Below are 27970 nucleotides of genomic sequence, written 5' to 3'. Positions count from 1 at the left end.
CAACCTGAACCTCCCCTGACATAGCACCTATCCAAGCCATGGGCTGCCAGCTTCCCCAAGAGAATACTGTAAGGGACAGTCACAAAGGATTTACTGAAGTCCAAACAGACAACATTCACAGCCTTTCCCTCATCCACTAGATGGGTCACCCTGTCCCAAAAGGAGATCAGATGGATCATGCAGCTCCTGCCTTATCTAAATCTGTCCAGGATGGGCCTGATCCCTTGGTTGTCCAGTATGTGCCGTGTGATTGCACCCAAGATAAACTGTTCCCTAACCATATGCCAAGATGTTTCCTGAAATGTGTTCTCTATTTATGAACTGTTTTATGGCCCAAGGATTTTTTTATTTCAGTTGGTAGTACTGGTTAATTTCATGCCTTATGCTTAATTTATTTCTTGATAGCAAGGTAATTTCTGAAAAGTAAAAACTCATTAAGTGTAGAAATTAGATGCACAGAATGGAATTAGCAAGTTATGTATATGGGCAACATAATGCAAAGCCCTGAACAGCGATCTGGCTCTACCTTGATGGCCTTTCTGTTTCTGAATGTGTACTTAGAACTGCATTACCTTTATTCATTGTAAATGTTGGGGCAGTATGTGAACAGATTAAAATAGTAACATCCTTTGACAAAAACCATGAGAGTGATGTGAACCCTTAGTTTCTTCAAAACTACTGCCACTAAGTAATGCTATTAGGGTCTCATAGAAGTGATTTACTGAAGTGAAAATTATAGCAGGGATATAATCTACATTTCAAGAAGAAAAAAAAAAAGAAAAAAAAAAAAAACAAACCAAAAAACAACCCAAAAAAACCAACAAAAAAAAAAAAAAAAAAAAAAAAAAAACAAAAAAAAAAAACCCAAAAAACCCACAACAAACCAGATAGTAATAAGAAGGCTTTTATGCTTCTCCTCTTCATGGCCCTTTGCTGAATTTGCTCCAATATGCCAATGTCTCTCTGGTTCTGAGTGGCTCAGAGTTGTACCCAACAGTCCAGATGGGTCCCACTGGTGCTGAAAAGAGAGGCATGCTGGCAACACTACCTAGTACAGGAGGCTATTTGCCTTTGCCGTGATGTCCCTTTGTTAGCTTATGGGTAACTTCATATCACCAGGACTCCCAGAACCTTCTCTGCTTTCTGATAGTTGTCCCCATCTTATGCTGTGCCAGGAAGTAGTCTTGGTCTCAGTCCCCCTCAGAGGAACTGGTTTCACACACAGTTCAAGGCATAATGGCTTTTCAACTCAGCCTCACTGCTTTTGTAAAACTGACTGCTATGAATATCCTTCCCTTCAGCCTGTAGAGTATTTTTAACTATTCTGTCATACCCTTATAAAATGAACAGCGATTTATGAGTAGCAGTCTCTGTCTGAATAAAAGTTAATCTGTAAAGGAATCCAAAGAGCAGAGATGTGACAGAAGTGCTAAAGTGAACCAGCTTCATAGGAGCTATGATAAACATCCTTACTCCCTTCCACTGAAGTTACATAGTTTTGAAATGATCATTATTGCTTTTTGGCAAGTGCCAAAGCAACATTTAATATGTAATTAAAAATAAATAACTTAAATGCTTGTTTTTAAACATAGTATATAGGAACTATCTTCTTTCAATTTATTTCTTACTGATGCTTAATGGTGGAACAAATCTTTGCAGACTTAAGAGTATTTTCTATCCCTGTTTGAATGTGCTAGTCCATCAATGCTAAACAACTCCTTCAGGCCTTTACAGGAAGGACTATTTTTCTTGACATTGTGCAACTGCTATAATTCAATGGTTTCTCTTCAATCCTAAGGTTGCTTGACTCCAGCATGTGATTTTTAGATAAAGTGAAGAATATGTTCACTGTATCCTGACGTTATAAAGAATCATCAGAAGTCACTGCTAATGGATAGCTTGCCAATTGGGGAATGATTTCATATAATTCAATCTCAAATGAAGTTCATTAGTGTGAAATGAACAGTATGAATGCTAACAGCTATCAATTTTAAAACAATAATTTATGCTAAAATCTCCAGGGTATAAAAGAAAACAGAGTGACAGTATAAAATGTTGTGTGTGAAGAATGTGTTCCCTCTAAATTATTTTTGGCTTTTTATGCTTTGTGCATTGAATCAGTGACACTTCATTTATATGTATTCTCTTTGAATAACCTGAGAAAGTGAAGGTCAAATACAAAACTTTTTAAAGGTCTGTTGATTTGGTTTAGGAATAAGTTTCGTGATATACTTCATATGCTACTCAAAATCAAGTTGTTTGTCATAATTTAACAACATTTTACGATGTGCATTTCATTCAATGCCCTTTTACTCTTGACTGAGTATGCATTTTATATATAGTACATATACATTATACAAACTCTGGACACATTATTCAATCTCAAGGAACCTCGTATGGAGCAAGAATTATCTAAGCTCTTCTTTTAATTAAATAATTGTTTTTTTTTTTAAGGTTTGAAGACATGGACTGTATCTACTGTTACAATACAAAAAATATTAAAAAACTGTTTTATAAACAGGGCTTGGCTAAATGCAGCAACACAATCTGTCTTTAGTTGGAACAATAACTTGGATTAGACTCAAGAGTAGCCCCTTTTCTTACCGTGAAAGGAAGAAGCTTTGAGATGAGTAGCACTGTAAAACTTCTGTGTGACACATTTGAAAAAAATGATTAAGGATGTTATGTAAACGCTGTGTCTTAGCGCTTTGCAGGGGGAGGAACTCTCTGCTCCCACCTTTTGGTGACCAGCAGGAAATCTGCTGGTTTTATCTACACATTATGTGTAGATACCCAGAGCTACATCTGGGTGGGGAATCTGGGTCTTCTGACTGGATAGATCTTGTATATGAAAAGATCCAACTAACCATGAGCTCTTTTCACTCATAGAATAAGACCTGAATGCTGACTCCAAAATCTTTGCAGTATGCACTTTTAAAATTCACTGCTAAGTTGCACTGCAGGAATATAGGGTTCCTTGTCAGGTACAGCTTCTTCTTGAGGAGAAGAAGCTTCCACGTATACAGGTTATTTGTGCCAACTTTCATAAACATAAATTTGATTAGTTTTGCTTACATGTGTGCAGATTTTAATTCATTATTAGAAGTGTAGACTAAGCATTGATAACCACCGATCTATACATGCTCCAAACACTAATTTTCTTTCTGAGAGATAGTTTAGGACATTATTCACTCAAAATAGAAATAAAATGTCTTAAGTATGCTCCAGTACACCACAGATACAATACTTTGGGGTGTTTTGTATTGAAATTATTGTAATTCACTTTATTTCTACCAATAATACATATAATATCTGGAACAGAAGTCTTGCAAATCAGTAAACACTCTTTTTACATAGTATTTCATGTACAGCCAGTGCACTGGAAAAAACTTCTGTATACATGGGCTTCAGACATGGAACTGGACAAAATGTTTCTCCACAGTTTATCCACTTGTGTGAATAAATAATGTTCATTCTCCTTTTGCTCTCAGAGCATCTTTCCCAAACTCTATGTCACTCTCACAATTTCTATCTTCATGTCCCTGTGTATAATATCACCATTACCTGAAGTAAAGAAATAAAACAAGATCTAACTCCAGTAGACTGCAGTGAAAGTGGAGCAAGAGAAAATTAGGCCCTGATTATATAAAGTACAGCTGTGACAGAAATGAGGCAGGAAGGAGAAGTGTGGGAGCATGAGTAACAGAACCAGAGAAGTGTATGGAAACTACTGAATTTTCTCAGGGGCATTCTCCACCCCATAACACAACAACTTTGCAAATCTCCAACCTTGTTATACAAAATCTTTCTCTCTCCCACTGTACCCAGTATGGATTTCACCTATTTACCACTGACCTTCTTGCAAGAATCTTGGTGTATCATTTGAGCTAGTAAATGTAGATATCTGAAATGTTTGGCAAAACAACTTTAACTCATATCTAAGATGTCTGGCAGGAGATTCAATTCTTCTAGTTAGTTAAGCCTGGGGCAAACTGCTATGTTTTCTGGGCTAAACTTTCTTTCAGGAAAGGAAACTTTGCAATTGGCCTAATCCTTTGAGCTCTGAAGCAGGGCACTTTCTTTGTTCTCACAGGATGTTTCTCAGCAAACAAATGTATTTATAGTAAATATAGTTAGATACAATATTAGATTTAATTTCCTTCATTGATAAGTGGGATAAAATACATAAACAGTAAAAGGAATGTCTTCAAAAGCTTCCCAGCTGTAGTAATACTCATTTTTTAAAGCAAAGTACCTATAAAGCAAACTCTAGATTTTTCAAGTCAAGTTGAAAATACTAAGAGGAAAAAAAAGAATCTCAGTATTTAGATCTGAAATATGGATGAAGAATTTGAAAGGTTCTAGCTGTAAGATCCAACAAAGTCACAAACAAAACTCTTCCATTTTATCTATATTCGCTTACTTATTTGTAGTCACACTTCAAAAGAAATGTCAATGAAAATTCTACCTTAGGACATAGTGACTAGTAAATTTAAAAAAAACAGTGTAAGAGAAGTAAACAAACACAAAAGTTTCCCTGGACATGAGTAAGTTTTGTAAAGAAATTGATTTCAGTTTATATTTAGTCACAAAACTTTTTCACAGGCTAACAACTTGAGAGCAAGTGTAGGCAGTGGCTCTAGAAACTTTGTGCGGGCAATATTGTGTCCATATGTGCTTTCTGAATATAAATGAAGTCCAGAAATTGAGATTATGAAGCCATTTAAGACCCCATTTAAGAGGTTATGACCTCATTTAAGATGAGACATGAAGTCTCAAAGCCTGATGCTCAAGCTTCAGTTCTTCATATGAAGATTTGCTAAGAGCTGATCGTTGTGAATCAAACCTTCCCTATGCCAGTGTAAAATCATGTGTAGAAGTACTACCTGAACACAAATGAGCAGCACGGTGACAGTAACACGATACAGAAATGTGAGCAGGAGTGTTACTGCATGGTGACCAAAGTTCTGCCTGCAAGGGCAAGGACAAAGCCTGCAGGGTCATGCCACAGATACCATCAGGTTGCAGTGACAGTCTGGGGCCTGTGTGTGTGGTGGCCACATGCCACTGCTAAGACTTTGCTTTATATCTTCGCATAACTGGGCATGAAATCTCACAGTCCACTGGTAATCAAAATCTATGTAGGCATGTGCATGTTTTGTAAATGAATGTGACCTCTGTTTGAAGACACTGCAATTAATACAGCTAGTTCTTAAATTTCCCCCTTTGCCACTTGAAAGCTCTTTAACACTATTGAAACTCTCCTCTTTTACCCCCTCAAACAGGAATTTAAAAATGAACCATGTTTATAAGAATTAACATTGTTCTTAGACTTTCAAAATGACAAAATGGGCATGTAGGGCAGAAATATGTTCTCCAGGGAGATTCAACACCAGCAAATATTATATTCTGCTTTTTAATAGAAAATTATATGCCTTCCAAGGAAAGGGCTGGCTTATTTATCTGTGCTGTCTTTCCTTTAAGATCCCTGCTTGAAGTCAGGAGATCCTTAGAAAGACTGCAACAAACATAACATGAGTAGAGTGATGTCAGCAAACTTTCAATTATCTATCAAATGCAGGAACCAGTGGCTGTTCTCCCACTTTTTCTCCTTACATTCTTATATAGAAACAGGGAAATAACTAATCACCCTGCCTGGAAGTTACTGCATTGCAGCCCTTTAGCCACTTGCATTCCCTGAGGAGTGAGCTCTGAACGACTGGAAGGTGCTCCTGTACAGGCTGTAATAAGATAACCGTCAGCTCATGTGTCTCAGCATGACTTGAGTTTTTCATCATAGAAAAACACTAAGAAATGAAGAATAATAACTGGTGAATTATTGGCCTGTTGAATGGTACATTTCTCTTACACAGCATATATTTAAATCTGGCTGGTTAAAACTGATGTAGCATCCTTGCCAACATGGTGCTGACACAGTCTTTATTAAGGTAATTATGTAAAGTATATATCTGAATTTACTCAGTCATTGTATCTTGTTTTGTGACAGAAATATTTGATTTAGATTGTGTGATTATGCCAGCACAGGAATACATGTCAAGCTTTAATCTATTTGAATATTTAACTTCAATTCACTTAATGTGATATAAACAGAAAATATGAAGTAATCTTGATACTGTTACATACAAGCTGTGTTTTGGAAAGCTGCCATACCTAAACAGAATTCATATACATGAAGAAAAGAAGCTTAAAGATTTCAGTTACAACAGAAAGAAAGGTCCACAAAGAGAAGTCCCTGCACTGGGTACAGTTGCATGATGAAATCACGTAGATTACTTTAGGCTGGATGCTGGCTCATCAGTGCTCAGAAAGGCACCTAGAAAGTTTTGCCTTTATGAATAGGAATAGACTCTGAAGAACAGAATAACAATCAGCAGTTAGCAAACTAGACATTGCTAAAACACTACTGAGACACTTGGGCCAATTTGTTTCAGGAACAAGGTTCATTCCTCAGAGCAGTGAGTACGCACATCACTGCCTATGAGAAGTAGAGAGGAGCTTTGCTCCAGAGCATTGCCTTTTAACAGAGTCCTTATACGTTGATGTATTTCTCTGGAAAATGCAAAGTGTTAGAATGAAATGAAAAAGACCAGAATATCTGGAAAAGGAAGGGAAATTATTTCATCAGTCTTTGATAATGGGAATAAGAAAATTGAAGAAAAATTTATTTTAAGGAGGAAATAAAGGATTAATTGAAAAAGCATCATTACATTGACATGAATTTTAGCATGTGAAATCTTTATTGTACCTAACTAAAAATAAACATTGAAATTTCACTACTGAGTATTTCTGATATATATAGTAACTACTGTTGGAAAGGAAATGCTGATTTTTTTTCATTAATGAGAATTTTGAAAAATCAGTGAGACTAGCTTGTAAAACAGATACATCTGCCCCAGACATACAGACATAGGAAAATTTACATCCTTAAAGAGTAACTGAGCAAAAATAGGGATACAAATTCCTTTACATTTTGTGAGGTACAGCTTTGTACCTGTCACACAGAGCACTCATTGCCAGCAGCCAAGAGGCAGACAGGAGGGAGTGTTCTGCTGCGATCTGGGAACTCTGAGGATGACGGACACAGGGCAGGGAAGTGTGGCAAAAGTGCTAGAATGCCATTTGTCAGCCAGAAATGCAAGGTATAACATCTTTATATTACAGTTTGCAATGTCTCCTTCTTTCACTGCTCCTTTTCCTTCTTGTTGCTCATTAAAGATATTTCAACTTCTTGCATGTTTTCCAAGAGTATGCTGAGTTTCTGAAAATCTCTGCTGTAATCTGAATTTAAAACAGCAGAATCATGGCAAAACAAAATGACAGGCGACAGACATTTCAGATTCTCAAAGAGCACCAAAACCTGCCTGGATTTCACTTTAGAAAACTATAAAGTGAACATCTGTGCTCAGACTAGTCAGGCTCATTTCATCACCATCAATTAAGAAAATCAACACTTTGACAGGATTCACCCTGTGAATGCCCATGCTGTGGTGAATCCTGTCATAGACATGACTCATTCCCTTCGTTGATGGCAGAAGGAACCAAGGGTGATGAGCGTGGATGTAAACATGATGTAAACATGATACCTTACAGGTATCCAAAGTTACATGAAGTGACTCTTGCCCAGGTTGTCCTTTGTGAACAAAAAACTCATACGTGTTTGGAGCCACTTTGTTTTGCAGTGTCCCAGTGCAGGGTTGGCAGCTAAGAGGTATTTAATAATGTGTGCTTCAAAATGGTTTTCATAGTAGCAATGGAGGATATGTGATAGGAGCCATAGTACCTACAGTGAGTGCCAAGTCTTCCTTTCCTATGAATGGTTAGGTTAGCATAGCATTTCTTCAAACTAACAAGAAGCTTATGAATATCCCTGTGAATCATACATGCTCAGCTTTTAGCAGGAATGACATTGTTTAATTGAGTGCAGATGGTTTAGGTTGCTGATCAACTAAATAATCAGGTAAGTAAGAGTGGCCTGATGCACAGGAAATTACAACATCAGCATAGAGAAAATTGTTGTTGTTCCTATGTAAATTAATCTACTGTAATTCACTCTGCTGGTTATGTGTGTTTAGTCACAGCTGGCTAAAGGACATAGTCATTCCAGACCATGCAGCTCAGGTACTATTTCTAACTGCTGCTCATCTGTCATCTGTCATGCAGATGAGACCTGTAAAAATGAGCCAACCTTTCCCTTGCCTTGCCTTGCCTTCCCTCCTGCCTTCCTTGCCTTCCTGCCTGCCTGCCTTCCTTCCTTCCTCCCTCCCCCTCTCTCTCCATGGAGTATCATCTGCAACTCAGTTTCAAGACAAGGAAATTCATAGGAAAAATGTAGTAGCTCACTGGCAGTAGGTCCCATAAGAATAATTAAAATGTTTCACTTGTGCCCAGGTCCTTGACACCAACAGTTACACTGAATTATTTTATTACAGATCAAATATAAAAAGGCTCAAGAGTTAAACTCAAACGTGACTTGAATGACAACAGCTTTATTTTCACTGTTGCTGCTGGTCTGAGTGAACTGAAGTGTCCTGGAATTATCCTACAGATTACAAGACAAAAGCCAAATTTAGAGGCAGGCTTGCCAGTTTTCCTGGGTTCCCCTGAGCTCACAGGCCATTCAGCAGGCTCCTCCACTAAAAAGGGTTTCATTTTCTCCAATATGGGGCGATGCTTCTGGCCTTTTTTTAGGATCTATCCTTTTTATCATCTACTCTTCTATATGAGTATTACAAAAGCTGAGAAGTGATTTCTCATCTCATTTCACCTTTTAGTCTTTTTTAGACTTTTCCTCACTGTGCCACATCAAGCAAAAACATTGATTAGGCTTATTACTTGACAGCTGGTTGCATTGATAGCCTGGTAAGGATAAATGTCTGCTTGCTTATAGGCAAGTGCCTGGCTGTAGATGCTGGGCTGTCTGGCCTTCTGAAGATGGACCTCAGCTGATCAATGAACCCGAGGACCCCTTCCTTCAGTTCCACTTTGCTTCTGAGAAAATGTAACTCTGTGGGTTGGATTCACTGTCCATAAGGAGGATGTCTACAAGGTAAATGTTCATACTAGTCATCGAGGTGCCTTTCATCTTGGGTATAATTCAGCTCATCCTAGAATAGATATCCATAAGTCAGGAATGTGCCTTTATATGCTTCTCTCTCTCCATTGACAATCTCTTCAGCCCTTAGGGAGAGACTTGGGTGATATCTGTCTAAATTTAACAACTAATGACATTAGTGTGTCTCTTTTTAATACCCTGCATATCTTCCCTGACCAGAATCAGGAAGAATGTCTGTCCAAGGCTCCTGTTTGTGCCCAATAGAAAGATCTGGAGGTCTCTTGTATTTTAACTTAACATTTCTACTGCTAGCTTCTGGTGGTTCTCAAAAATACCTGCAGTGTTTTAAACGTTCCTCTCATGTAGCAACAGACAACAATATAGAAATTACTTGTCAGGAATGACAGACATAGGTAAAAAAAATAAATAATAAATTTCATATAAAAATGAATGTTGAATACTGCCGAATAACATGAACACATGAATTGTTATTTGTTTTTCTCCTTCATACACCACATTATTTCCACTTATATGAAATGGTATGTTCCAAGATTTTTATCTAATTTTTATCTTGAAGGCAGTTGAAATAGCTTCTCCAGATGTTATTAAATAACCAAAGCATGCTGTAATCAAATGGTCTAATTCCCTGGAAAGAAAAATAATTTCCTGTACCTTATTTACATCTCTAATTTCTTATAAAACTTACAAAAGAGACTTATGACAATGGTAGTTTATGCTGTTTTCCCACTTAACAACAAATGGTTCGAATTCTGTGCTGGTATTAACCCCATTCTCTCCCATCAGCTCTCCTCCAGGGAATCCTGTAGGAACAAATTTGAGTACCACGTGAGTTTGTTACTTTGTAGCGTAAGGATTCAGTTATTCCACAGGAAGAATATAGGATAGTGGGTGGAAAACAGACATAGCCCTTGCTTCTTTGAGTCTGAGAGCACAGGGACAAATAAATGCATCTCTTCTAAGACAACTAGTTTTGTGTTTACTTTCCTAAAAGCTACCAGGATGCACAGGTCTTTAATTGGATAACGTTAAGTCTTGCATATCCCATTATAAGGACAGCTTCTTTTATATATTCTGAAGCTGCAACCTGTATCAATAAAAAGCAATTTAACATTTGAAACTAGTGGTCTCAAAACATTTACAGACTTAGACAGTCCAAATCATGTAGTCAATATTAAATTAATTTTCAAACAGATAAAATTTAAAAGAGCTATTTAATTTTAGTCCTCTTCCACTGTAGGTACAGTTTTTGTCCCTATCACAGAATAGTATAAAGCTAAGAAGAATGTAAACCACACCACAAAATAAAAGCACATGTAAATCACTGTCTAGCTGACATAGCAACTCAGCCTGAAACGTATCATTTGTAGCTGGATACTAGCAGGCATAATGTAGTTTAGTAGCGTGCAGTAGGTGCAGTGATAGTAAAAGATTTTTATGCTTTATAGCTGTGAATGTACACAGCCAGCTTAAATATTTCTTTCACTGTTCTGTGTGTGAATATGTAATCTCAAGTCTTGACCTCCAGAATAAAACAGAAGAGAGGAGAAGAAAACAAAGGGAAAAAAGAAATTCTGAAAAAGTCGTTGCTTATTTCTTAAGGGGACACAGGGCGGTTTTTGTAGCCTAACACTGGAATATGAAATGTGAGAAGTTCTCTCCTCTTTTTCCCTATGCATCATTGAAGGCCAAATCGAGTCAGCCTTTTCTCAACATTTATTCGCTTCAGCGCCTCAAAAATTAGTTCTGTGATATCCTATTTCAAGAATTTCTCATTTGTTCAAATGATGCCTCATTAAAGTTAGATGATGTCCTGCAATAACTTCATAACTCAGTAGCCATGTCCCAGGACTTAACTTACCCTGGTTTGTTGCTGCAAAATAACATGCAGATGGTTTATCATGAGCAATCACTCCCAGTTCACTTTCCTGACCTATGTCCTGTGACATTAACATAGACACTATAAACCTCAAATGCATTAACATTTGAGAGCTTTCATCTCAGCAGTCATACAGTCTCAGTGAAAGACATTCATGAAAACCAGCTCATACTCACAATGAGTAAACTTTCTCATTAATGCTAAGGAAAAAATATGTAGTAATAATTATTAGTAGTGGTTTAAATTTATAAAGCACTTTCATTCTCAGTATTCCAAAGTATATTAAAACATGCTGATTAAAAGTGTTTGTATGTGGTGTTGCAAAAAAATATAAATATTGCTGAAAGAGAATTTTGAATAATTGCCAGATTATGTGTGTATTATCCTTTTAATTAATTGTTTTTAAATTTCCACTAAAATATTACTATGACTGATTCTCGTAAACATGGCCAAAATTGCCCAAGCATCAAATCAGGCCTCAGTTAATATAACATTACTGAAAATGGGAACTCAGAAATGTCATAAAATAGTGATTTTTTGACACAGGCATGGTGCAAATTATTATAAAGTTTTTTTCCTTTTCCTTTTCTACAAGTCTTTGCAGGTTTCTTCACTGGAAATGCTCCATTTTGCCCAGAATAATAAAGGAGTCATCTGAGTCACCTCTTAACCTTCACAGCTAATAGGCAAAGGTTTTAATGAAAAGCTGCCTTACACCGTTTGCCATGTTCTTATGGGAACACTGGATCTTCATGAAGACAATTTTCCACAAGAGACAGATCATACAGTTTTCATTCCTCTGCAAAGGCCAGTAACATAAATGCCATGCCAGAGAAAATGACAACCTTTGACAGGAACATCCAGCATCATGGTACAGAGACAGATTGTGTGAAAACAGCCCAAGACCTAATGACTACACAAGCTAATCACCACAGACAGGACTAACCAGAAAAATCCATTATCCTGAGAATTCATTTCTTCTCAGGAAAAGATCTACTCTTTAGTCCTACCCCACAACTGAAAATTGCCACTCACTTCAGCAGACACTGAAAAGGGTGTATTTCATATTTAGGACTATATGTTTATGCAAGTGACAAAACTGAATTCCTGATGTATGTGGTTCCTTTTAGCACTGCAGAGCCAACAAAGCTCAAGAGGGAATTAGATACGAGGCAGGCTTGTGCTTCATCAGCGGATCTGTCTCCTCCCTTCTGATTGCAGTTTCCTTATGGCTGATGATGATTATGAGCCAGGAAAAAATCACAGCTGTTGTTCCAAAAAGCCCTTTTAGAACTGGGTAAACCAAATACTCTATCACTGGCAAGTCAATTAACATGAAATTATCTGATGCTGAATTTTCAGGCTTATTTTTTAGTGGCTATAAAATATTCAATAAGGATCTATAATGTCTACCTATAGACAGAATCCCATTTACATCCTCTGCTTCAGAAACAGGAAGAAAATATTTCAGCTTCCCTTGTTTTAATTTGTTCAGTTTTTAGAAATGTTGATAAGGATACAAAATACTCCGTGACTGAGAGCATAGAAAGGGAGGGGTTGCTTTTCATATGCACAATCTCCATGCACAAGACCTCACATCTGCAGATTTTCTTTTTTATTTAACTTTACACAAAATTATTTATATTAAATATAATATATTGCTTTCCAATATAATATTATATTTTAGGGACATAGAAATGGCAGAAGGAGTTTTGTGAGCTTGAGCAGAAAAGCAGGACTGCCTAGGAAGGCAACAACAAAAGATAGGGAAACAAAGGCTACTGCAATGCTGCCACTTACTGCCTGAAGAGGAAAGAGCTGCCCTGAGCAATTATCATGCACTTTCTGCCTTCCAGTGTCTTATAATTGCTCAGAGCAGAAGCATCAAGTTGTATTACTGGGAGCTGGGTGATATTAGGAAAACAGTATTTTCTAATGTTAGGAAAACAGTATTTTTTTTGTCTCTTGTACCTGTTGAGAGTCTAAGGTCTTCAGAGCAGGGATTGACTGCTGCTGTGAGGCTTCATATAAAATGACTGAGATTTCTGAATACCATCTTAATCCTAATAATAGAATAGTCAAAATTAATGAACAAGCAGAAAGTCACAGTCACAGAGTTACACCTGTCTGTGCAGTCTTAAGCCATTTGTGGTAATTGGTGTTTTCATGATGGAGGTAGAATTAAACAGTAAAACAGAGTTGTAGAGGACATATATGGCAGTTTTGAATGTCACACGTCCTATGGAAGGACAGTGAGATGCAAATATTAATGTTTTCTGCTTCTTTAGGGTCTTGAGATAATCACAGAGCTGATCTGCAAATAAAATTATGACAATTTTGAAAAACTGCAGAATATAAACTACTGAATACCTATGTCTACCTGTTCTGCAGACTTCGGACTTTTTTTGCCCTGTGAAAATTTATTGTTGAAAATTATTGTTGTTGATGTTTGGAAATTTCCTCTATACAAATGAGAAACTGAAAAACAAGGAGACCAAATCTTTCATTGACAGAACACCCGCTTTTCGCTTAAATTGATTTAACTGAATTCCGTGGCTAGGTACATTCGAAAATATGTAAAGTAAAGGCATCTGACCAGATCTCAAGGAAGTTGTGTTACAGGAGAATGATCTGAACTTTAGCTTCTGGAATTCAAGATTGTTATCAAATTTGCTTGAAGGTTGAATACAGAATATTTCTTTAAATGTTGGCAGTCACTTCATATTTACCAGCTATTTATTCTTGAACACAGACAATTAAATTGTAATATTTGGAAGCTTTTAAAATAGTTTAGCTTAATTAAATAAATACATCTGTCACACAAGCCATGAAGACGAGATTTTATAAGCAGTTAAAGTCTTAGAGAAATAAGCAGACCTAGTGATATGATAGACCTTAGGGTCTGTGTTTGCTATCAGCAAGTATTTATTATCTCAGTTGGCATTTACTGTAGCTCTACAGGCACAGAAAAGCAGAAAAAAACCCCATTTTCATTTTAACTGTGTCAGTAACCAAATACTTAAAGCTCTTTCACAATGAGTATTTCATTTTTAGAAAAAGAAACCTTTCATACAAGCAACCTGTTAAATAGGATAAAATAACTAGTTTCCTAAATTCTGGCAGATATATGGAAAATCTACATTTGCACTTAATTTATTCTGGAGCTAAAGACCTAAATGCATGTGTTTTCAGTTGCCATTTGTTTTATGACTAGTTCTATTTATTGCTTTCCAATCATAATCAGGTAAGGAATATCTTGTCTGACAGAGCAGTTTCCTGCATTATGTATTTAATGCAAATGTTGCATTTTTTTCTGAACATATGGGTTTAATGATGTTTTGGAAAGATTTCTCTTTCCAGTGTCTCCATAATGTGGCTCCAAAGAAATAAGGAGAAGTGAGAAAATGGGAAAGATAGAGCATCTTCAGATAGGTATCTTCTACAATTTCTCACTCACTACTCTGAAAAAAACAGTGCTTTTGACTGGATCCAGTTGGAGGGTTTCATGCTCTTTTAAGCTCCACTAGTCTCTGGATGATGACTGATTGCTATTCTGAACTTCAGGAATGCCCAACTATTAATCCCACATCTGACAGCTGGCAGTGAGACTCCCACAGTCAGTGCAACAACCTCCCTGGGCTTCTGACGTGTCACTTGGGCACATCCCCAGTCATGTATGACTGGGTCTGGAGATTGGGTTTCTAATTGCAGTCCAAGGACTGAATGACAGAGCATATCAGAGTTTTGAACAAAACAGAGATCTTGTCTTCCGGACTCAAAATGCATTACTTCAGCATAAGAAATAGTCAGAAGCTGTGCTTATGCCTATTTTAGCAATGTGACATGTTATGTGACATATTAGGAACAGCTTTGAAGGGAGTGAGTTGGTGCTAATCACTTAGTGTCCATGCTTCACATATTTTGGGCAGATTTTAGACTACCAGCAGCCATTAAGCAGCAGATCCTGTGGAGGCAGGGTAGCTGTGCCAGTCTCCTCCCTGTGCAGAAAGTCATTACTGTGCAACCAAAACTCACAAACTTTCAGCCTGTACACAGATCCCCTCTCTCAACCATTCCAGACTTTTCCAAGGAAAAGATGACACATGCTCACCCGAACTCCTCCTGGAGGAGATACTGGGCCATCTCTTGAAAGAGACCAAGGGCATAAAAACTCTTATTTTTGCTGCATATGGGTGCCCTCACCCTGATGGACAGGAGCTGTGACTGACCACAACCACTCACACACCACTGGAGCCACAGCTGGTAATATCTCTCTGGCTTGTTTCTTATTTCTCTATCTCCTTTTCTATCTTTCTCCTTCTATCTCTCCTCTCTTACGGTGATCTTAGCTCCCAGAATGCCTATAGACTACTATTTTCAGTTGTGGTTTTTTCAGTTATTGTTTTTCTAGTTACTATTCCAGAGCTGTTAAAAATAAAAGCTATTGTTTTTGTTATAAACAGTTACTGAACATTTTTTTGCTGTAATCTCCTCCAAAGGATCCTTTAGTAAAGAATGCAGTTGTCCTGACTCAGAGATAGGTCATGACAGGGGTCAGCTGCCCAGTCTGTCCACTCCCAACTTCTTGTGCACCCCAGCCTCACTGGTGGGGTGAGGAGCAGAAAAGATGTTGACACCTCACAAGCACTGCCCAGCAATAGGAAAAAAAAAATCCCTCAATACTGTTTATAGCACAAATCCAAAACATAGCACCATGCACACTACAAGGAAGAAAATTAACTCTACCCTAGCCAAAACCAGTACAAATCTTTTCATCTACTTCTTTTCTCATTTCAAATATCCCCAAACTTTCTATCATGTGTGTTTTCAGACTATAATGTTTCTTCTATGCATGTAATTGAAGCCTCCAGAATCACTATTTGAATGTAAGTCAAATATATTTACCTGCACTTCAGGAAGAATGCAGTTTTCCTTCCTGAGCTGTACCTCATGCTCCCCCTCTCACACTCTGCTGTCAATGTGCTGGCTGCCAGAGGAAGGAAGCAGAAGGAAGCAGCACCATCAGATATCCCAGGCAAGGATGTTGAGCTTAAGGGGAGTGAATTTCTAATTAATGCACTGACAATGTACAGTCTTCTACCTTCCTTTTTCCACTTGACTTTTTCCAGTAACCTCACTACCCTCACTCTTTTCCTTACCTCTGAACATCTGGCCAGGCATCACTCTCATTACTGCTTCTAAAGGCTCAAGTGATAGATTTGTGACTCTCTCTGCATCATTTTCTTTGGCCAGTGTATAAAGACCCAGGTGACTGTTCCTTTACTTGTCAAAAACCTCACATGGAGAGCTAATTTTATTAACAAGAGAAGGCCTGATGGATGCCATGAGCACTTGGAAGAAGTTGCTGCAGTTTGCAGTATGGTATTACCTCAAAGACAGAAGTAATGAGCAGTAGCTCAGATGGTGATTGCCTCCTGAGGCTTGCACTTTGCAATTTGCTGTCACCCCAGAACTTGTCTCCTGTGGAAAAAAAAATGAAGGCCTTTAGGTGAAAGTCATGCCTTAAGTTTTAGCATTCATATTTTCCAGATTCCGTACTGCATTAGTATATAACTCTGAACTTCATATAAAGTTAGCAAGTTCTCCTCACAGTTTAGTTAGACAAAACAATCCTTTTCCAGCCTGAGAACCAAGGACACCATTGCAGCTTCAGGCCCAAAAAGTGTAAATAACAGCAAACTGAGGAGAGCAAACTAGGAGGATGGGACTTCATAACATGAAGCTGTAATTGGACAATTAACCCCAATGTGTAAATGGACCAAAACTTAACAAGTGTGAAAACTTGTGACCGGTCATCATCTTGGGTGTAGCCTCGGCCAGGTTCTTGTACTGCTCAAGATGTATTCTTTGAAGGCCTTTTTAATAAATACTTACTTTATTCCTTTAACATTGTCTAGTCCCTGTTCTAGGTAACCTCTCAAGGCATCAAAAGAATCTATGTGTATAAATATTTATTTAAGCATGTTAAGAGATTGTTTTCAGAGGCAACTAAGGTGAGGAAAAGGATGAAGACCACTAGGAAGAAACTTTACTCCTTAGAATCATAAGAGTGAACGTTGAAGGCTTGGAGGATATGGCACTGCACCAGAATCTGTAGCTCTGAAGTATGAAGCAAACAATTTATAAAACTTTAAAATTTATAAAAAAATTTCAGCAGGCAATATTTGATTGCATTTGTGCATAGGAGTGTAATTATGCACATCATGCAGGTATCACAGAAGATGACATATAATGAAGGGAATGGTGAAGTGAATAGAAAAATACCCACTGAAACACATGGAAAATGTAATTGAGAAAATGCATAATGCTTTTTCTGTAGCTCTTTCGCAGGAAAAATACTATAGAAACTCCAGAGTGCAAGTATGAGGGGTATGTTATAGATCTGCATTGAAATCTCATCCTGTTTTGAAGATCACAGAATTCACAGAATCACAAGGTTGGAGGAGACCTTAAAGATCATCCGGTCCAACCCATACCCTAACACCGTAACTAACCCATGGCACCCAGTGCCACATCCAGTCTTTTTTTAAATACATCCAGGGATGGTGACTCCACCACTTCCCCCAGCAGACCATTCCAGAACTTTATGACCCTTTCTGTGAAAAACTTTTTCCTAATATCTAACCTGTATTTCCCTTGATGCAGCTTGAGACTGTGACCTCTCGTTCTGTCAGTTGCTGCCTGGAGAAAGAGACCAAACCCCACCTGACTACCACCACCCTTCAGGGAGTTGTAGAGAGTGATAAGGTCACCCCTGAGTCTCCTTTTCTCCAGGCTAAACAACCCCAGCTCCCTCAGCCGTTCCTCATAGGGTTTGTGTTCCAAGCTCCTCACCAGCCTTGTTGCCCTCCTCTGGATGTGCTCAATTGTCTCAATGTCCTTCCTAAACTGAGGGGCCAGAACTGGACACAACACTCAAGGTGCGGCCCCACCAGTGCTGAGTACAGGGGAAGAATGACCTCCCTGCTCCTGCTGGTCACACTATTCCTGATACAGGCCAGGATGCCATTGGCCTTCTTGGCCACCAGGGCACGCTGCTGGCTCACGTTCAGTCTGTTGTCGACCAGTAAGTACCCCCAGGTGCCTTTCTGCCTGGGCACTGTCCAGCCACACCATCCCCAGCCTGTAGCATTGCAGGGGGTTATTGTGGCCAAAATGCAGGACTCAGCACTTGGACTTACTAAAACTTCATCCTGTTAAGACTCTGCTGGCTTCAAATCATCTGGCTTCAAACTACGAACATCAGATTATATTAGTACGTGCCTGTACTTTTGTTCCATTAAAAACAGCAAAGAAACAACTCTCAGATCTTATGCAAATATGGAACAACATGAAATGCACCATGATTTCAATGAGTAATTTTCAGAAGATATTGGGTATGATTGGGATGAACTATAGGTAGCACCTTCTCTTCCTTATAAAATAGTACATTAATTTCTTGAGCTAAAAATATCATAGTTGATTTAGTTAAGTACAACCAAAAAGAGAAAACATGTAAAAACCTGTAAAATGCCAATAGAGTTGGCACAGTAAATCACAATGAGCACATGAATTGAGCAAAACTGTATGGCCTTTTCTAAAGGAAATTGAAAAAGCATAACTAGGGATACCAGAAGATCCAGTGTCTGAACTTTGTATCTTAGGTAATTTAAAAAAATCAGTGGCTAAAGACAACTCTTATTTTTGCAAGGCATTAATCAATGAGATTAAAACTGTCTTTTCTGAAATGTTAAAATACATTTTTATCATGTTTTAGTGGAAACTGATTTATGCTTATGCCCACTAAAACTTTTGCTGAGATGTTACTACAATAGCTCTTTTCAATTTTTGTCTGAAACAAATTTTCTGAAAATAAATATCCCTAGAGGAAAATGGAAGATAATAAAAGAAAAATTCACTCCTTTCAGATACACCATGTGACAAACATACTTTTTCTCTTTTTTTGTCATTATTTGCATACATGTGACCTTACATGATTAGTAAGTCTGTTTATGTGATACACTATGAATGGACAGTTATACTTAAACCAAAAATAGTATCTGTGATTTGGATTAGATAGGCTAAGAGATTATATGCAGTAAAGTATCAATAAATACTAAAGAGGTAACTTGGAAACACCATCAGTAAAGCAAATGTATTGTTTATGACATACATGTCAAAGTTATGCTTTAATATACTGATCAATATAATAAGTTGTTCTCTATTTGAGATGTTAATTACAAATTACTCCCACTTGTCTAAGTTTGACAAGATTGAATTCCCACTTATCATACAACAGAAGTCCTGCTCAGTTATTAACATCATGGGAAATGCATTTATAGGCACTTTGTCAGGCTCTATAGTTAGAAGAGTCAGCAAAGCTTACTCATTCACGTTCCTCTCTCCCCCCTCCCCTCCAACTGTCTCTAACAAAGAGCTGGGGCTGTTTTTGCAGTGTATTGTGAACCGTTTCATTGCTGGCAATTAAAAAACAAAGGAAATCAAACCTTTGTGTGAAGTTTTGAAGTGGTAATGTCCATGCCATCCACATTCTTTTCAAACATGTTAATATAACTTTTTTTTTTTTTTTTTGTTCTAGGATAAAGAACATGGAGTCTGCTAAATACAATTGCTTAAAAGAAGGAAAATCACTATGTCATGCAGTGTTCTCCCTCTTCTCCCAGTCTCCCCCAAATCCCAACTTTATAGTAGGAGACTGGGAGGTGGGATGGTAGTTCACCAGAACAACCTAAACGCTATAAAAGCTGAAGACTATAGATGACAAAAAGCTGTATGTGTTATTGTGCGACATAAAAACAAGCTAAGGAAAGGCCCAATTAAAAGTAACCAAGGCAGAGTGCAGTTGCACAGAAGGGTACAGAAGAATTGGGAATTTAGGCTGTTATAAATTCAGAATCATAGTGGTTACACTATTGTACCTTGAAGTGAAATAGAATCATTGCAAGTGACTCCAATGTTTGGCCTAAAATCTGACTTAATCAGAACAGAAGGCAAAGGAGCAGTTTGCTGTTGGCTCTGCTAGTGAGTATCCTGGAGAACATGAAGAACTCCATTCATGCTTCAGGACTCGCCTCTGGCATTGCAGGGAGAGCTAAAACTGACTGTCTTAGCAACTGAGGACTTCCCACTTACAGAGAGGTACAGTCTGCCATGTTTGGAGGACAACTTGGACTTGTCTGGGCGAAGAGGGAGGGAATACGCTCACCCCGTGCTGTTCTCTCGCAGCTATCAGCTGGCACTTCCCAGGGGATGTTCTGCCAGCTCCCACCAGCCAGGCTGGGGGGTCTGAGGGCTCATACAGGCTCTGGAGACTAAGAAAGGAAAAAGCAAGTGTAGTTTTCTAGCTATTGATTTTGTATAACACTTGGTAAAGCTTTAGTAAACAGTCTTGTCTCTCATGTGATTAGCATGCACAGCTCTGTTACAGAGCTAGTGTCATAACTACAGGGAACAGAGAGAATGCTGGCTAAAGGCATCAGCCCCTCCAAGTTGAAAATTTCGATAGAAGGCTCAGGTACTGAAGATGAACACTTGAAGATCATCACTTGAAAATGAACACTTTTCATGGAGAGTACAGCTGAGGTGAGAAGGCATCAGCAAATAGTCTTTGTTTCAGTCCTCTAAACCAAGCACCAGGGAATGGGAAGTATGGACTTCATGCCCTGGCTGACAGGGTTGGTAACTCAGCATGGTACAGGGACTTGGTAACAACCTATGTGCTGAATAACACTGCATCTTTTCAGAAATTGTCCTTTCCCTGCATCCCTGTCTTATTCATTTTATATCTTCTCTGTTCATAAGAACAGACATAAGGCAGAAGACCTCCTGACAGCAAAGCTGTGAAATTTGCTTTGTAAACTTTTTTCAAAGCCCTGAAGTGTTTTTTTCTGTTTTGTTTATTAATTACAGAGTAAAGAAAAAAAAAAAAATCTAATCCTTCCAAAACAGCACTTCTGGCTTGTGCACATTCATTCATTCATTCATTCATCAGTTCCATACTATTCCATGGCTTTCACACTGTTCTCATTTCCTCTTCAGGCCCCCCTCCAACTCAGAGATTAATTGATAGCAGTACTAAGTTGCTATCATCTCTGCCATGGCTGTGAAAAGGAATTTAGACTGCTTGCCATTAAGATTCAGTAGTGCTATTTTGGAATATGTGAAGTGTCAGAAACTGATACTGGACAGCACAGAGAGATGATGGGCAGAACCATTCCATTACATGCTATTTTGGTAATTTCAGCATAAAAATTACTCTGGCTTTGAGTTATATGCTGCCACTGGAACTGCAGATGCTCAGGAATTAGGATCTATGTTTTATTTTAAGGGAGACTGCTTTACTGGATACTGATGTGTTAGGTCATCTCTTCCTGAGAGGAGATCTTTTTTGCTGATGTCTTCACCACCATGTTCATGTCAAGCCTCTCTGCTCTCCCAGCTCCTCAGTCAGGTGTTCACACTCATCCTGTTTTATTCAATTTAATTTCTTCCCACTCCAGCTCTCACTTCTCTACCCCCAGTGTCTTGTTGCTGACTGCCACCACATTCTCCTGGTCCATTCAACTTTCCTTGGTGATTTGTCTTAAAAGAGGTCTTCAATTCCTAACCACACTGCCCTGCTCAGTTTCCTTTCTAGACATGGATCTGCCTTGTGACATCTCCTAACTCACAAACTTCATCCCATACATTTATTTTTGGACTTTTCTTTCCTGCTTTTCCACTCAGACTTTTCCAGAAGTCTTTATGCTTTGAGAGCTGCTTATTCTGCCTTCCTTTGCAACCAGTTCAGACTAGCTCTATGCTTTTCCCCCCTTGTTTTTCCAGCCCCAGCCTCTCCTCCCACCTCATTTCCTCTACTTGGATCCTCATCATCAGCCCCTACAACAATGCTGCTCCAGGAACTAGAGTTACTCATGACTAAGCTCCATTTCTGCAGTTCATGCAAAGTATTATTTAGAAAACTTTGTGTGTATTCCCATTTTTGTTGCTGGCGAGTGCAATGTCTTGAAGTCTCAGCTGGAGTAAAAACATAGGGGTGATGCTGGGGAGCTTAGGAGATTTGGAATGGCTTCAAACTTCCTTCAATGAAGCATAGGGAGGCAATTAATGGGGAAACCTGGCCCAATGCCCAGCTGCAGAGTCTGCCTGCGCTATACAGCTGGCCTTACTTGTTTGAACATTTTCTTTGGTTCAATACACCACATGGCTTTACTTCACTGGGATTAGCTCTTCAGTTGTTGTAAGCTTACACAGCCTTATTGAAAGTAGTGTAGAGATGCTGGTTTACAGCAAATAAGGATATGGCCCCCCCTTCACATTTTTTGGGGTTTTTTTTTGACTTTGAATGGAACTAAAAATTGAAACAGAATTTCACTTGGTGTCATGTCAAAACCCCAAGTTAAACATAATTTCAGCGTAAAACCTCGAAATGGTCTGGGTAAATATGAAAAGGCTCATGAAATTTAGGCAATCTTTAAACGTGCAAAGCTGTAAAGAGCTCTGTACATTATCTGTTCTTGTTCCCAGTGTCAGGTTTTAATGCAAAAAATTTGCGTTAGTTTAATTAGTCTCCAGCTGGAAGAAAAAAAAAACATAAAATGTTTTCAGTGTATTCGGGCTTAAGAATTTTTCATCCTTATTCTACGTGTTGAATTTTCAGCAATCTGAAATGCTCACTTTCATAGACTTCCTAGACATTAAAGGATAGATCTTCAATGGAAAGTTATGTTAGAGCCAAAAGAAGATTTATGGATCTTGAAAACAAGCAGTGTAGCATCTGTATTTTAAGCACTTTTCCCTGAAATGCAATCCCAGAATCAAGAGTTACAGTCCTCAGGGCATGGGAAGGGTTATATAATTCAAAATGGTAGTCCCAAACTCCGGTGTACCAAGAGGAGAAGACTAGCCAACAGAAACTGCCAAAGATGGATTAAGTCAGAAAATCTTCTGCTCCCTTGAGCTTAAATACAGTATGCCAGGAAGGCATACTGCTTAACAAAAATATGTTTTAGAGTTACATTAATTACCTAATAATAACTAAGGCCTCTTTATAGGTCATGTTATGAACCAGATTCCCATGATGCTCAAGCACTGATGTCAAAAAATGCAGCTGGTTTTAGGAAAACTCCAGGCATTAATATGCTTAAGAATTTGTGCCAGACGTAAGTGAATTATATAGGTAGAATAAAATGTCCATCTTCATATAACCATCTTTATAACTGTCATTAAAACATTTACCTGGGAAAGTGTAACATTAGGGTCACTTAGGTTTACTTACTACTTCAGCTCAAGCAGGAATATAAGCCTCAAGTTCTTTCCTTGTCAAAGAGCAGTTCAGATATGAGCCTGAGGTAGGATGGGAACTATTGCCATTGCTTCAACTGAGGTAGCCTGACATAGAAAGCTGCAAAAAGGAGCAAGAAATGGGCAGTCTGTCTCAAAAACTTAGGTGGTCTAAAATCCTCATGGAAGACGAACCTGAGGTCCCGCAGGTGAATTCCTGCACCGTGATACCCAAAGTTGTGTATATGGAATTAGAAATAAGTAACACAAGTGTGCAACACTTCACACTTCTTAAGGCCAAAAAGGTATCAGAGAAAATCCTCAGACAGCTGACAGAAGCTGTGAAGCTGAGATTTACATGTTACAATCATATTAATGTGAAAGTGCACTTGGCATGATTATGTGGCAGGTTATGTGAATAACTGCCTTTCACACATTATTAAAAAATAGAAAAAAAAACAAGGGAAGAGGAATCAAAAGATTCACAGATTCAGAGGCCAAAATAAGAAATACAGCCAGCAGTCTAAAATCTTCCAAACACAAAAGCAAAGACCATAAAAATAGCTGGTTTAGCTACCATTTAACCAAATTGCTTTTCCTATTTACTTTTCACCAACCTGTGAATATGATCACACAGTGATTGCAGCAGAATGAAGCAATATTCAGTGGCATATCATTAATTCACTTCTTTTTTCCCATAGGAAATTTCTCCTTCCTTCCCTGCCCCTCAATTTACAAAATAAAATGACTTTAACAAGACAGTTTGTTAGGAAAAAAAAAAGTCTGGAGGAAAATACCTTAAAAAGTAATTCTGTGGTAATCTCAGAGAGCTTCAGTAAAACATACCATGAGCATGTAATTATTTTCTCATCTAATTTCTCCTTAATATGGTTCAAGGGAAAAGTGGAAATAATTTATTTGCTAAGGATTTTAATATAAAACAGCCAATTTATAAAGAATGTCTCCATTTATCACTTCTTAGATTAAAGTACAGCCCTCAATTTTTACAGGAGTCTCAGCTGCCTGCAGTCAAATTATCGCTGAAATTTTTCGTTGATTTCCTACATTCGTACATTGTTTTCTGAAGCAATGCCATTCAGAGCAGGCCATTCCTCACACTAGATAATTTTGTCCTAGAAATAACTAACATAATCATTCTGTTTCATAGCTTGGAGCAAAAATACATCCTCTGAGCTAAGTTTAAATGTATTTCTGTCACATAAATGCAGATCCATCAGTAACGCTCCCAGACAACCAAGCTTCCTGAAGAAAGCACTCAGTGCCAAAGTCTGCTTCCATTTATGTGGAAGTTAAATTCTGCTATTTTATGTGCCAGTGGCTAAAGCAGCAGGTTGTAAGAGAGTAATCAAGAACATCCCTTTTGAAGGCAGACTTTGGCTGGTTTACCATTGGCTTTTAAAAAATTTGTTTCCCATGAAGTTGCACTTATTTATTGTTTATTAGAATGCTTTGAACTATATTAAAGCTTTTAAAAGAAATTTTACTATGGATCATCTAATTCTGTTTGTTCCCATATTTTCCCTGAAGTGAAAAATCTTAAAATCTGACATTTTGTCTTATTTTACATATTGCTCTGCTTAAAGAAGAAATACGATGCTTCAGAACAATCAAATATTTCAATAGATTTTGAGCCTGTTTAGTGTTCTTTTGTTACAGGAGAGATCTAAAGCTGTTGATCTTTACATCTATTTAACAAGCAATGACTTGTTTATATTAATGACAGTGTTTAGCATGTTGGAATTTCCTCCCCAGGGATGTGGTCAAGTCCCCACCACTGGAGGTTTTCAAGCTAGGATTGAATAGGATGCTAAATAATCTCACCAAGGATGCCTTTCTCTTGAAGTTTGAACCAAGTGATATTTCTAAGTCTTTTCAGTAAGGAAGAAACTGGAGATACCACTTTGAGACTTACTTAATTGTTAACTTATCTAGGTGTTTAGCAATTTTGAACGTTTAGTGATGAATGTGGGGTTTTAATCAATTACATAAAAAAAGGGATTTGGCATTCCACAGCCCCATTTAATCAACCCTCTCTGCCACACACCTTGGATGATGGTCAGCAGCCCCCCAGAGACCCCTGAGATGTGAGCTGCTAACCACCCTCAGAAACATGTCTGTTCTCTGTCTGACTGAAGTGATCCTACACCTCTCATCATACAGAGAAAATTATTCCTCAGTTCTTGGGTTCTTATGACAGAATTGCTCTCTAGGCAAATCTAGGTAAAAACACCTGTAAAAAGGTATTTTAGTCTTAAAATTTGAGGTGGGTAAGGTTATTTAACCTTTTAAATATATATATGTGAGCTTAAATTGTTCTGCTCATGGCTCAAAATGGCATGATTATTTTATGTCTTTTGGAAATAAAACTGCTTCAGTTCATTGTTAAGAAAAAATATTATATAGCATAGTAATATCACCACCTTGTGGGGAAGAAATATGTCCCAGCATGTCCAGATATTCCCATGTATTCCAGAGGCAGAGCCAAAACCAACACATACTTAATACTGCTGAAATTATAAATGAAACAATTATTCTAATAGAACGCAATTTACATTAAAAACAACAAAATATTTTTACTTTGGATAGGTTTACCTTCTGAGTTGGGCTTAATAAGACAGCTCTGTAAACTTGGCACAACTTGCACAGCTAACTACAAACATATGATTTATGCCCTTGATTTATTAAGATATTTAAAATTCATAAATGTTTAATGTGTTTGTAAAGGTAGTATAAAATAATACATTTTTATATAAAAGACTTATGGATAACTATGTTTAAGTGCCACTATGCACAGCATTTCCTGTATGTAATTCTGCTTTATCCAACTCTCATTTTCACAGAAAAGACTGAAATTAGGCTCTTCTGACAAACTGGACATCTGGCAATAACTGAAATATACCCAGCCTGTACTCAATCAACTGATGAACAAGACTATCCTTTCTATTGCTAAAGTCGCCCCCCCACCTTTTTTTTTTTTTTTTTTTTTGTTTTCTATTTAAGTTCTCAACTCTATCAAACATAAGGCAGGATTTGTACAGACAACGGTTTCATTCACTACAGGCCTAACAGTCTGTCTTCTACAGTGAATGACGTAGTATCCTGTGGAAAAAATATTATATACTTATGTTGCTAAAGGCTGTAGTATAAAAATGATACTTAAGATTTAGCACAAGCACTGAAAACTTAACTCTAGAATTTCCTAATACTTTTCAATAATTTTCACTGTTAGTAACAGCCAATAAGCAAGTTTTCATGTTTATTTCCAAAAATAGTATTTTAAAGAGAAGAATGAAAATATACTCTCTCATCCATTACCATAATGCCACTGAAGTAACTCTAGATCTTAAAAAGTAAAATCAAGTTTTCTTTATGGGAACGTATTAAACCTTCTAACATATATACCAATGAAGAAGGTTTATACTGCTGAACAAAGAAATTCTGTTTTACTACTAGAAGTAATTTTCTTTCCCCATCCTGGTATCCATGTAGCAGCAAAGGAGCCTGTGTATAGTAGAATGCTATCGGGATAAAATAACATTCAAAAACACACTCTAGCAGAACTAAATTTGGTCCTTGAAGAAGACATTAGAACTTCATGCGACTGAAAAAAAATATTTTTCTTGTTTTGCATTGCAACAAAACATTGCAGAAATCCAACACTGCTCTACGGTAAGAAAAACCTGTCATTCACAATGCCCACTTGACACACTCAACTTGGATCCCTCAGTGCTTAGAAAGCAGGACTGCAGGCTGTCATGAACTAATTTAGGCAATCTAACCTTGTGTCTGCGCGCTGCGGTCACAGGGAAGATGCTCCCCGGGCAGCTCTCTCCCCGAGCCCGGTGCGCAGTGAGAGGAGCGGCCGCCCCCGGATCCTCACCGAGTCCCCCGGGTGGCGCTGCGTGCAGGGGCTCGCAGCTCCCCGCAGCGGAGGCTGCGGCCTGGGGAACACAGCCGCAGCACAGTACGAGAAACCAGGCAAAAAAATAGAGAGGGGCTCACTGGTTTTGAGTTCCAAGGAAGCCTTATTTCCCCAGAGAATTCAGAAACAAGTGACAAGAACGGGCAGCAAAAAGCTGCTTTTAAGGACGGCGGGAATAAGGGGAGGACACAATCTTTTACCAATAGGAAGGCATTAGGGGAGGGGTGCAGGGTAAGGGCTATCCAATAGAAGCCACCAAAGGGAAGGAGCAAACCTTACACCCCAGTCTTGCTTCGTGGAAGGGACGAAGGACAGGGAACATTCCAGAAGGGAACAAAGGAGTTACAAGGAGATTGACAGGTGTATTGACATACACTTGGCGGGAAAATCTTGGGGTAAACCACTCAGGACTGAACCATTAGGGAAGCCAAATGGGGTACATGGAATAAGCCATTACGAACTTATAACAAGGAATATTTAAAACCTACTGCAGAAGAGCAAACTGTAAAATAACAGACCAACACATAACCTGGTCCTAGGCTTTCTACCTGACCATAAAGGTCTCTAGACTGTGATTTTAGAGATTCATAAATAGTCCCAGAAGGGTTAATGCTCTTTTGGGAGCAGGCACTTGATGTAGAAGGAGATACAAAGGAGAAGGCTTACTTTACACAGTAGAACCTTTGCCAAGAAATCAGGGAAAGGCTTTAGGTTTACATTAGCTTGAGGATGTTTGCTCCAAAATTTCTACTAC

At 38.1% G+C, this 27970-nt stretch overlaps 1 long non-coding RNA gene across 3 annotated transcripts; it reads right to left on the bottom strand.

The window, feature by feature from the left end:
* Positions 1-8487: 8487 nt before the first annotated feature.
* On the bottom strand, positions 8488-27447 carry LOC128805142 (uncharacterized). Of its 3 annotated transcripts, none has more exons than XR_008436296.1 (8): positions 27074-27447; positions 23269-23394; positions 20124-20302; positions 16360-16451; positions 15876-16019; positions 12942-13033; positions 9780-9894; positions 8488-9125 (listed from the first exon to the last, which is right to left on the bottom strand). It is a non-coding gene; the product is annotated as an uncharacterized LOC128805142 (long non-coding RNA). The 3 variants fall into 3 exon arrangements; XR_008436298.1 differs by having other exon boundaries at positions 20197-20302; XR_008436297.1 differs by lacking the exon at positions 15876-16019.
* Positions 27448-27970: the final 523 nt, after the last annotated feature.

This window comes from Vidua macroura, chromosome 3, assembly GCF_024509145.1.
Source record: "Vidua macroura isolate BioBank_ID:100142 chromosome 3, ASM2450914v1, whole genome shotgun sequence".
In the NCBI taxonomy this organism is placed as follows: Eukaryota; Metazoa; Chordata; class Aves; order Passeriformes; family Viduidae; genus Vidua; species Vidua macroura.
Note: the sequence above shows the minus strand (reverse complement) of the source record. Positions and strands in the feature narration are given on the sequence as shown.